The following is a 13,129-nucleotide window of genomic DNA, read 5'->3' as shown; positions in this document are numbered from 1 at the left end:
GAAAATCTGAGTTAAATTGTTATTGTCACGGTGACTCATACCTGTAATCCCAGCACTTTGGGAGGTTAAGGTGGGCGGATCACCTGATGTCAGGAGTTCGAGACCTGCCTGGCCAACATGGTGAAATCCCCTCTCTACTAAAAATACAAAAATTAGCCGGGTGTGGTGGCACACACCTGTAATCCCAGCTACTCGGGAGGTGGAGGCAGGAGAATTGAGGCTTGAGCCTGGGAGGCAGAGGTTGCAGTGAGCCGAGGTCATGCCACTGCACTCCAGCCTGGGTGACAGAGCGAGACTCTGTCTCAAAAAAAAAAAAAAAAATTCATAGTCCTGGCTTATGGATCAGTGGTGATGGGTGGTGGGTTCGTGGGGTTTTTTTGTATTACTAGAAATAAATAAATGAGTAAATTAATAGAAAAGGGCCATGCATGGATCAGTGGGGAAATTGTGTGATGAAACAAGAATTATGAATCATCTGATTCTGTGCAACTGAGGTCCATGAATGAAAAAGGAAAATAAAACATAAGTATGGTGTCAGCATAATTTCCTCTCCAACTAGAAAATAAACTTTTCATACCTTTCCTAAGATTTTTGGATTTATTACGATTTTACCTGTTGAGATAAATAATCTGTCAGTGTAGGTAGAAACTGAAAGTCTTTTTGGTTTGTTTAATGTCTGTGTTAAGCTTTCATACATGCTTGTCAGCTGTAATTTATAGAATAATAGAAACAGTAAAGCCTGGCTTACCATTCTAGAATAAGACGCTCTACATTGACCTTGGGCTTCCTGTGTATGGCTTACAATATCAGACTGACATGCTAAAATTTGTTTTCGTTTCAGTTATGAAATAATTAAGGACAGACTTTTCCAGATCCTTCAGTGTTGTTTAAATGAATAAGAAGGTATGTTTCTTTGACTTTCTGAAACAGGGTTTAAAAAGCACACAAAACTTAGAAGGAAAACAAGAACAAAGTGACTAGGAAAGTGCTGACTGCCTGCCACTCGATGGAATGGGAATCCGTGTTCCATAATCCATCCTAGAGATCACGGCTTTATTAAAAACATTAATCCAGAGAAGGCAAATCTGTTAAAATATTAACATCTGGCGATTCTGGGCATAGGAAATGTAAGGATCCTATGTACTATTTCTACAATTATTCTATAAGTCTGAAATTATTTCAAAATAACAAGTTTATAAGTAAAGAAATAGAGCCAAAAATCAATATAGGCATCGGAATGCCAGTGGAGCAAGACTGGTAATGTTTGAAAGGCTCATTTAAAAACATTTCTATCAGTGATCAAGTGTTATTTTTATAGAGAAAAAGAATATCAGCTTTTATGAGAAGATAAGAAAAGGTCTAGAATTGAGATTAAATTATTACCTCAAGGTTCTGCAGAGAGTTAATTGCAAAATCACAAGCTAGAGTCCAGTTTGTGGAGACACTTTGGTCTTCCTTTCATAACCCAATAGTTGTGTGAGGGTAAGAAGCATTTTGAATGAGTTCAGGTGCAGCGAAATCCTTCAGTGGGCAACAATTAGATCATTTCTGTGCAATCACATCTTCTAGACTGAATAAAGATAAGCCAGCTTCATCTTAGAGAAAATGAAACTTTTTGATACATAAAATATCACAATGCAGAGGTAGATGAGGGAGAGTTCAAGAGAATGGTTTGCAGAAGAGGCTGTCGAATCCCTAAAAATAACAAGGCACTGCCACAGTCATTGGAAAACTCAAATCCTAAGGTGAGGTAATACTAGGAAAATGCTAAGTTAACTAAAATAGTTTTTCCACTGCAGTTTAAACACAAGCTTAGAGAGTGTTTGTGTTGTTGATGGTGGTTGGTTTTTGTTTTTTAAAGTACATTAAAGGAAAAATAATTCATCTCTAATTACAACAAAATTGAGATGTCTGTTGCAAGGATGAAATGATGGATTATCTCCTCTCTTTATCAAATCATCACTCTGGAATTCATATAAGAATCATAATCTTATTTACCTAGCTCTGTGTGAAAGTGGTCATCTTTCAATACATGTGACATTTGATTCAGTAAGAAAGGAAAGCCACTTGCAACTAGCTTTCAGGGAAGAAATAACATTTCCTCTGAACAATTCAGGAGGAAGGCAATGTAGAGTTTCATGTTCTCAATTCTGCAGAAGATATGAATCACCACACCTTTGCTAGCAGTTACATGCTGTGAGGGCTTTGAGATGCCAAGTGAGTCAAACCCGTTTGTGACATTTGATAGGCCTACTTTTATCCATGTGGCACTACAGAATGGATTCAAATCTCACTACAGCAATCTTTCTCTTTCTCTCGTTCAGTTTTTTTCTTCTGTTTTTCTAGAGTTGAGAAGTTTTAAAGAAGAGGGGCTAGGTGACCAAACGTATCAAAAGAAGCCACAGGGGAGCAAAATCCAAAGGAATCTGTCACATGTACAGAGATGATATTTTTGCTTTCTTGTTTTTCTTATAGTTGGTGTCAAGGAGATGAGCCCAAGTAATAAGGAGAATAGGTAGGTGACAGGGATGAGGAGAAATTTCAAATTAACATTTTTATTTTAACATGTGTATACAAGACACAAGCTATCGAAGCTGAGAGAAGAGTAAATAAGAAATACGAATAGACATGTAGCAGGTAAGGAGATTGAATTAGTAATTAAAAACTTCCTACCAAAAAGCTCAGTCTCACACGGCTTCATTGGTGAATTCTATCAAATGACTCACACGGCTTCATTGGTGAATTCTATCAAATCACATGGCTTCATTGGTGAATTCCATCAAATCACATGGCTTCATTGGTGAATTCTATCATATGCAGAGTTAGCACCAAACTCTCATAAACCTTTTTTTTTTTTTTCTTAGACAGAGTTTCGCTCTTGTCGCCCAGGCTGGAGTTCAATGGCGTGATCTCAGCTCACTGCAACCTCTGCCTCCCGGGTTCAAACGATTCTCCTGCCTCAGCCTCCTGAGTAGCTGGGATTACAGGCATGCGCCACCATGCCCAGCTAATTTTGTATTTTTAGTAGAGATGGGTTTTCTCCATGTTGGTCAGGCTGGTCTTGAGCTCTCGGCCCCAAGTGATCCACCCACCTTGGCCTCCCAAAGTGCTGGGATCACAGGTGTGAACCACCAGGTCTGGACCCTCTCATAAACTCTTAGAAAGAGAAGAGGAAGAAGTACTTTTCACCTTATTCTATGTCCCCAGTATTACCCTGACATCAAAACCAGACTAAGATATTATAAGGAAAGTACAAACCAATATCCCTTATAAAAATCAATGCAAACATCCTCAACAAAACACAAACTGAATCCAGTGAGATTCATCCAAGGAATATAAGGATGCTTTAACTTTGAAAAATCAATCAATGTAATGCACTGCATGACAACAAAACCACAGAGTCATCTGAAGAGATAGAGAAAAAAGCATTTTACAGAATCTAACAATCTTTCATAATACAAACACACAAAAGCTAAGAACAGAAGGGAACTTCCTCCACCTGATCAAGGGAATCTACAAACAATCCACACCTAACGTTCCGTGTGTGGTAAAAGGCAGAATGTTTTCGCCCTAAGAAAGTCCACTCTCACCACTTCCATTCAACGTCGTAGTGGAGGATCAAGCCAGGACAATTAGACAAGAAAGAGAAGTGAAAGACATCAGATAAGGAAGAAAGAAGTAAAACTATCTCTGTTTGTAGATGACATGATCTAATATTAAAAATTCTAAGCATGCCACAAAATAAACTATTAGGACTACAAAATGAGTTCCTTAAGGTTGCCAGGTAGCAGATCAATATACAAAAGTTGGTTGGTTCTATACACTAGCAATGAACAATCTGAAAAAAAAAGTAAGAAAATAGTTCCATTTATAATAGTATCAAAAAGAATAAAATATCTTAAGGATAGATTTTGCCAAAATATTCAAGACTTCTACACTGAAAACTACAGTACAAAACATCATTGGAGGAATTACAGAGGATCTAAGTTAGCGGAAGACATCTCGTGAACATAGATTGGAATACTCGATATTTACTGTTAAGACGGCAGTACTCCCCAGACTGATCTACAGATTCGATATAATTCCTAGCATTACCCCAGCTGGCTTTTTTTTTTTTTTTTTTTTTTGGCAGAAACTGGCAAGCTCATTATACAATTCATATGGAAAGGCAAGGCACCAAGAATAACCGGAACAATCTTGAAGAATAAAAACAAAGTTGAAAGACTCACACTTCCTGATTTTAAACTTACTGCAAAGTGACAGTGAGCAAGACAGTGTGGTACTAGTCAGACGTGTAGATCAATGGAGTAGAATTCAGAGTCCAGAAATAAATCCTTATGTTTGTGGCCAATCAATTTTGACAAACAGAGCTGCCTAGAATCCAGCAATCCCACTGCTAGGTGTACACCCAAAAGGAAGAAATCCACCCTACTGAAGAGATGTCTGCGTGCCCGTGTTTAGTGCAGCACATTCACAATAGCCAAGGTCTGGAAGCCACCTAAGTATCCATCAGTAGATTAATGGACAAAGGATACGTGGTGCAGACGCTCGATGAAGTACTATTCCGCCATAGAAAAGAATTAGATCCTGTAACATGGATGGGACTGGAGGTCATCATGTTGAGTGAGATAAGCCAGGCACTGACTGACAAACTTTGCATGTTCTCACTCATTTGTGAAAGCTAAAAACTCAAACAATTGAATTTATGGAGATACGGAAGGGAACGATGGTTCCCAGAAGTTAGTAAGGGTTGGGGTGGGGAGAGTAGAAGCACGGTTAATGGATACAAAAATATAGTTAGAATGGGCGGGTGCAGTGGCTCATGCCTGTAATCCCAGCACTTTTGGAGGCTGAGGCAGGTGGATCACTTGAGGTCAGCAGTTTGAAACCAGCCTGATCAATATGGTGAAACCCTGTCTCTACTAAAAATACAAAAATTAGCTGGGCATGGTGGCGTGCGTCTGTAGTCCCAGCTACTTGGGAGGCTGAGGCAAAAGAATCACTTGAACCTGGGAGGCGGAGGTTGCAGTGAGCTAAGATCATGCCACTGCACTCCAGCCTGGGTGACAGAGTGAGACTCCATCTAAAAAACAAAAAGATGTATATATGTGTGTGTATATATATATATTTCTTTTCTATTATATATGTATATGTAGGAATTAGAATACATATGTATATATTATAGTATACACATATATATTAGAATGAATAAGATCTTATATTTGATATCACAACAGGGTGACTACAGTCAACAGTAATTTATTGTACATTTTAAAATATGTAACATATTATAATTGGATTGTTTGTAACACAAAGCTATGACAAATGCTTTACGAGATGGATACCCCGTTTACCTTGATATGATTGTTATACATTATATGCCTGTATCAAAATGTCTCATGTACTCCATAAATACATACACCTACTATGTACCCACAAAATTAAAAATTAAAATATTTTTTAAAATTATAAAATTATTAGACTCATAGATATAATTTTAAATTAGAAATTAGAGAATCAAACACTGGTGGTTTTATGAGTAGGTCCAGTATCACCCTCCTCTCTTTACATCTTTTTAACAAATGGTACTGGGAAAACTGAATATAGACATGCAAAAGAATAAAGTTGGACTCCTTTGTTACATACACAAAAATTAAATCCATATGAGTCATAAACCTTAATGTGAGAGCTAAAACTATACACTCTTAGAAGAAGTACTAAGGGTAAATTTTAATGTCCTTGAGTTAGGTAAAGTCTTCCTAGATAAAACGACAAAGCACAAGTGGCAAATGAAAAAAATAGATCGATTGGACATGATCAAATTTAAAAACTGTTGTTCTGCAAAAGACACCATCAAGCGAAAAAAACAACCCACAAAATGGGAAAAATATTTGCAAATCAAATATATTCAGAATAGAAGGGTAACTTGCTTCTAGAATAAGTACAGAACATCTGCAACTCAATAACAAAAATAAAAATAAACTATTTTTTAAGAAATGCACAAAGGATCTGAACAGACATTTCTCTAAGAAAGATATATAAATGGCCAATTAGAATATGAAAAGATGCCCAAAAATTATCCACCATTAGGGAAGTGAAAATCAAAACCACAATGAGATATCACTTCACACCCATGAGGATGGCTATAATTAGACAAATAATAGTAAGTATTGGCCAGGCGCAGTGGCTCACACCTGTAATCCCAGCACTTTGGGAGGCCGAGGCAGGCAGATCACGAGGTCAGGAGTTTGCGACCAGCCTGACCAACATGGTGAAACCCCGTCTCTACTAAAATACAAAAATTAACCAGGCAAAGTGGTATGTGCCTATAATCCCAGCTACTCAGGAGGCTGAAGCAGGATACTCGCTTGAACCAGGGAGGCAGAGGTTGCAGTGAGCCGAGATCATGCCCTTGCACTCCAATTAGAGTGAGACTCCATCTCAAAAAAAAACAGAAAGTATTGGCAAGGACACAGAAAAATTGGAACCCTCTTAGTTTACCATGGGAATGTAAAACGGTGCAGCCACTTTGGAAAACAGTGTGTCAGTTACTCACAATATTAAACAGAGTTCTTATATTACCTAAAAATTCTACTCCAGGGTGTATACCCCAGAGAAATCAAAACATATGTCTACATAACATTTGTACATAAATGGCATTTTTTGTAATAGCCAAAGAGTAGAAACAACCCAAATGTCTATCAACTGATGAGTGACGAAACAAAACGTGGTCTATCCATACAAGAGACTATTAGCCACAAAAGCAAATGAAGTTCTTATCCATGGCACAGCACTGATGACCCCCGAAGACCTTGAAAATGTGAAGTGAAAGAAGCCAGGCGCAAAAGACCACATGCTGTATCAGACCATGGATGTGAAATGTCTGAAAAAGGAAAATCCACAGAGCTAGAAACCAAATTAGGGATTGCCAGGGGCTGGGAGGAAGAGAAAATAGGGAGTGACTGCTAATAGATGTGGGATTTTTTTTTTTTGAAGGGTGATAAAAATGTTCTAAATTACGTAGTCATGATGGTTACACAACTCTTCAAGCATATTAAAAAACACTGAATTTCACACTTTAAAAGAGTGATTTTATGGTATGAATTATACCTCTAAAAAGCTATTATGTAAAAAAGTGTGTATTATTTCTCTTTTGTCTCCCTCACCCTGTTCCATATATATACATATACATATAAAATATTTTTCATGTATTTCTCTATGTCTCTCCAACAGTCACTCCATTAAGAAGCATGTTTTACTTACTACTAATGACTGGAGAAAATTCAAGTTCCTCTGTACACAATAGTAAACTTCACCAATTATAACCCATGCCAACATGTGGTGATTCCTTCTCTTCCCTTTCTCTGGAGACAGATTTTACGGGCTGACATATTTATTTCTTTTTTCTTTTTCTTTTTTGTTTTTGTTTTTTGAGACAGAGTCTCACTCTGTCACCCAGGCTAGAGTGCAGTGGTGTGATTTCGGTTCACTGCAACCTCTGCCTCCCGGGTTCACGCCGCTCTCCTGCCTCAGCCTCCCCAGTAGCTGGGACTACAGGCACCCGCCACCACATCCGGTAATTTTTGTATTTTTATTAGAAACGGGGTTTCACCGTGTTGGCCAGATGGACTGACATATTTCTAAGGGCTAGGGCCTGTGCTGGAAGGTCACACACATTGCAGAGGAGAAGGTGAGAACATGAAGATGACTCAACACAAGCCTTTCCCATAACTAGAAAACCAACCACGAGTGGTTCCATGAGGGCATCTAGTGTCACCCTCCTCTGGTGCATGAGTCAGTAGCGTCATGTTGGCACCTTCGCCATGATGGACATGGGAGAGTGTAGGTTTGTGAATCACGAGGATATGCTCTGCAAAATGTGGAGAGCCAAACTCAGAATCACTGGATTCCTGCCGAATGGAATCTCAACCACATTTTGTGTTTGCTGCTCTCTTAGTTTGGTAGAAAGAGGCCAATCAGGGGGAAAAAAGGTTATATCAGGAAATATTTTTCTTCAAAACTGAAGGAAACAAAACAAAAGGAAAACATAATTTTAAGCTTCAACTCAACCCAATCTCCTATCCATTCTGGATCCTCAGGAAAAAACACATGAGTCCTTGTAAAACCCTTCAGAATCCAAGAAAAAGGTACTAAAGTAATGTCCACTAAAGGGATGGATACATCTTAGAGCAAGTGAGGCTGTAGGTTTCCTGATTCCTGGCCTCAAAAGTTTCCCTCAATACAGTACAGACCCCTCTCCCCATTTCACATGAACTTCCAGAAATTAGAGTTTAAAGGAACAGAAACACATTCATCAAGAAACATGACTTTCTGCTTACACCTAAATTAGCCCAGAACTTCCGCTCATGATGTAGTTTTACTCTGTATGAATGCGTACTTTGTGTGTCTCTGCATACACATCCATGTGAATGTTATAATTGCATACATATCTGTTAGGTCAAATCATGTGGATTTGCTGATGTTGAACATTTTAACCTATAGAGCAGCAATTTCATGTGGTTCAACCTAACATACCTACACAACTGTAAAATTTATACAAGGGGAGTATATATATTGGATGACTTCAAACCATTACCGAGACTGGGTTTCCAGACTGCTCATAATGAAGACAATCACTTTATGACATCTATCTAATGTGATGTCCTTTCTTTTTTGCCAGAGGATCTGGGCCATCATGAGCCTGTGATTTGCAGACCTTGTTTCAGGGTTTGCTTCATGTCAGAAGGTGATGTGGCTTTATGAAGGAGGGAAGAGTGAACTCAAGAGTAGTGATGAAATGTGTTAAAGGGTGATTTGCAGACTCTTGCGCAAATATAAAATGAACACATGTCAAAGATGTTATTTCACTCTTTAATTAAATGTTACAATGGGTTCAATAGAGAATTCTGAGAACCATACATTTATATACAAGGGATAAGGAATTGTAAAATGAATTTACAAATAGCCATAAAACTGCTCTTCCATAGGGCAATGGTCAATTGTATCCCATTGGGGACAAATTAATTTGCATTTCTATGAACAAGAGTAATTCACGTTATTATCCATTTTCTACAACTTATAGAGGTAAAAGAATAGTGAGGATAACTTCAGTGGGTGAGATGTACAGACATAGATGTACAGTTGATCCTCGAGTAATGCAAGAGTCAGGGTGCAGATCCCTGTGCAGTGAAAAATCTTGTTTGTTTTTTTTAATTTTTAATTTTATGGGTACATAATAGGTATATGTATTTATGGAGTACATGAGATATTTTGATACAGGCATACAATGTGTAGCAATCACATCAGGGTAAATAGGGTATCCATCTCCTCAAGCATTTATCATATCTTTGTGTTACAAGCAATCCAATTATAATATTTAATTATTAACAACATATAAATTATTGTTGACTATAGTCACCCTGTTATGCTATCAAATACTAGACCTTATTTATTCTAACTATATATTTGTACCCATTAACCATCCCTCCTACTCCCCTCACCCCCCACTACTCTTCCCAGCCTCTGGGAACCATCCTTCTACTCTCTATCTCCATGAGTTCAGTTGTTTTAAGTTTTAGTTCTCACAAATAAGTGAGAATATACAAACTTTGTCTCTCTGTGCCTGGCTTATTTCACTTTACGTAATGACCTCCAGTCCCAACCACATTGCTGCAAATTGCAGGATCTCATTCTTTTTTATGGCTGAATAGTACTCCACTCTGTATATGTACCACATCTTCTTTATCTGTTCATCTATTGATGGACACTTTGGTTGCTTCCAAATTTTGGCTATTGTGAATAGTGCTGAAATAAATATGAGAGTGCAGACATCTCTTCAGTATGGTGATTTCCTTTCTTTTGGATATATATCTATCAGTGGGATTGGATTGCTGGATCCTATGGCACTCTATTATTAGTTTTTTGAGGAATCTCCAGATGGTTCTCCATAGTGGTTGTTCTAATTTACATTTCTACCAACAGTGTATGAGGTTTCTCTTTTCTCCACATCCTCACCAGCATTCGTTATTATGTGTCTTTTGGATATAAGCTATTCTAACTGGGGTGAGAGGATATCTCATTGTAGTTTTGATTTGCATTTATCTGATGATCAGTGATGTTCAGGACTTTTTCATATACCTATATGTCATTTAAATGTCTTCTTTTGAGAAACATCTATTCAGATTTTTTGCCCATTTTTAAAATTAGATCATTGGATTTTGTTCCTATAGAGTTGTTTGAGCTCCTTATGTATTCTGGTTATTAGTCCCTTGTCAGATGGATAGTTTCAAATATTTTATCCCATTCTGTGTGTTGTCTCTTCACTTTGTTGATTGTTTCCTTTACTGTGCAAAAGCTTTTTAACTTGATGTCATCTTTTTTGTCCATTTTTGCTTTGATTGCCTGTGCTTGTAGGGTGTTACTCAAGAAATGTTTGTACAGACCAATGTCCTGGAGAGTTTCCCCAATGTTTTCTTTTACTAGTTTCATAGTTTGAAATCTTAGATTTAAGTATTCGATTCAGTTTGAGTTTTGTATAAGGCAAAGATGGGCAATAGTTTCATTATTCTGTATATGGATATCTGGTTTTCCCAGCACCATTTATTGAAGAGACTATCCTTTCCCCAATGTATGTTCTTGGCAACTTTGTTGAAAATGAGTTCACTGTAGATGTATGGATTTGTTTCTGGGTTCTCTATTCTGTTCCATTGGTCTATGTGTCTGTTTTTATGCCAGTACCATGCTGTTTTGGTTCCTATAGCTTTGTAGTATAATTTGAAGTCAGTAAATGTGGTTCCTCAAGTTTTGTTCTTTTTGTTTAGAATAGCTTTGGCTATTCTGGGTCTTTTGTGATTACATATAAATTTTATAATTAGTTTTTCTATTTTTGTGAAGAATGTAATTGGTATTTTGATAGGTATTACATCAAATCTGTAGATTGCTTTAGGCAATATGGACATTTTAACAATATTAATTCTTCCAGTCCATGAACATGGAATATCTTTCCATTGTTTTGTGTCCTCTTCAGTTTATTTCATCAATGTGTTATAGTTTTCATTGTAGTAATCTTTTACCTCTTTGGTTAAGTTAATTTCTGGGTATTTTATTTTATTCATAGCTATTGTAAATGAGATTAGTATCTTGATTTCTTTTCCGAATTGTTCACTGTTGGCATATAGAAATGCTACTAATTTTTGTATGTTGATTTTGTATCCTGCAACTTTATTCAATTTGCTTATTAGTTCTAATAGTTTTATGGTGAAGGTTTTAGGTTTTTCCAAATATAAGATCACATCATCTGGAAACAAGGATAATTTGACTTCTTCCTTTCCAATTTGGATGCCCTTTATTTCATTCTCTTGTCTGATTGTTCTAGCTGAGACTTCCAGTACTGTGTTGAATAACAGTGGTGAAAGTGGGCATCCTTGTCGTGTTCCAGATCTTAGAGGAAAGGCTTTCAGTTTTCTCCCATTCAGTATGATACTAGCTGTGGATCTGTCATATATGGCTTTTATTGTGTTGGGGTATGTTCCTTCTACACCCAGTTTTTTGAGGGTTTTTATCTGTGAAAGGATGTTGAATTTTATCAAATGCTATTTCAGGATCAGATGAAATGATCATATCATTTTTGTCCTTCTTTCTGTTGATATGAGGGATCACATTGACCGATTTGTTTATGTTGAATCATCTTTGCATCCCTGGGGTAAACCCCATATGATCATGATGAATGATCCTTTCAATGTGTTGTTGAATTCGGTTTGCTAATATTTTGTTGAGGGTTTTGCATCAATGCTTATCAGGGATATTGGCCTGCAGTTTTCTTTTTTTTTGATATGTCTTTGTCTGGTTTTGTTATCAGGATAATATTGGCCTCATAGAATGATTTTGTAAGTATTCCCTCCTTCTCTGTTTTTCAAAATAGTTTGAGTAGGACTGGTATTACTTTTTCTTTAAATGTTTGGTAAAATTCAGCATCCCTCAAAACTTTACTAATACCCTACTGTTGACTGGAAGTGTTACCAACAACATAAACAGTTGATTAAAAAATATTTTTATGTTATATGTATTATGTACTGTATTCTTAGCAAAAAGTAAGCTGGAGAATAGAAAATGTTATTAAGAACATCATGAAGAAGAGAAAAATACATTCACTGTTCATTAAGTGGAAGTGAATCATCATAAAGCTCTTCATCCTCATCATCTTCACAACGGCTGAGGAGGAGGAAGAAAAGGAGGGGTTGGTCTTGCTGTCTCAGGAGTAGCACGGGCAGAAGAGGTAGAGGAGGTGGAAGAGAAGGCAAGAGAGTCAGGCACAGTCAGTGTAACTCCCATGGAAAAAAATTCGTGTGTAAGTGGAATTGCATAGTTCAAATCCATGTTGTTCAAGGGTCAACCGTAGATACATAGATTTATAGACATCACTCACATTTTCTTTCACATTTCAACATCCTTCACAATTTTTCACGACAAATGAGTAAAGCAGGTCCCAGATATCATAGGATGCATCAGTCTTGGTTGTTTTACCATTAATTGAAACATATATTCCTCCTCCATCACTCAGGGATGGAATAGCACTTTCCTTCAGTGCATTTCTTAAGAGATGCCCAAGGTGGTTTATTCTGGGCAGTAGCTTGTGTGTGTGCAACAGTGGGGGCACCGTGAGGCTATTTGGAGGGAGTGGTGGTCAGCAGAGAGAAGTTTCAGTGCTGCTGTGCACATGTTGACCAGAGCAGAGGGAGTGCCGTACAGAGAGGGAAAAGTTAGCTGAGACAGAGGAAACCTGATCTTGCTAATGACTGTGCCCTTAACCAGTGGCTTGTCTCTAATTTCAGAAGCAACAAATCCAAGAGTTTGTGCAGACAAGAAATGCTGCAGACCAATCTCCCAGGAAAAGGAGGGAGGTGAGGGAGGGATGAGGGGATGCTCTTTTTTATGCATGTGATCTCTGTCCATCCTCACAGTAGCCCTAGGCAATCCTTATTCTAAAGAGAAGGAAACAGAGGTTCTGGGAACTCAGGATGGCATGAAGAAGCAGGACATGCCCGCAGCTCATCTGGTTCTGATGAAGCCGACTTTGCACTCTGGCACAGGAGGCATGGTGCCTGGGGCCCGGCTGCATTTGGAAACCTTA

The sequence above is a fragment of the Macaca thibetana genome, chromosome 4 (assembly GCF_024542745.1).
Source record: "Macaca thibetana thibetana isolate TM-01 chromosome 4, ASM2454274v1, whole genome shotgun sequence".
NCBI lineage: Eukaryota > Metazoa > Chordata > Mammalia > Primates > Cercopithecidae > Macaca > Macaca thibetana.
The sequence above is the reverse complement of the archived record's forward strand: the minus strand, read 5'-3'. Positions refer to the sequence as shown.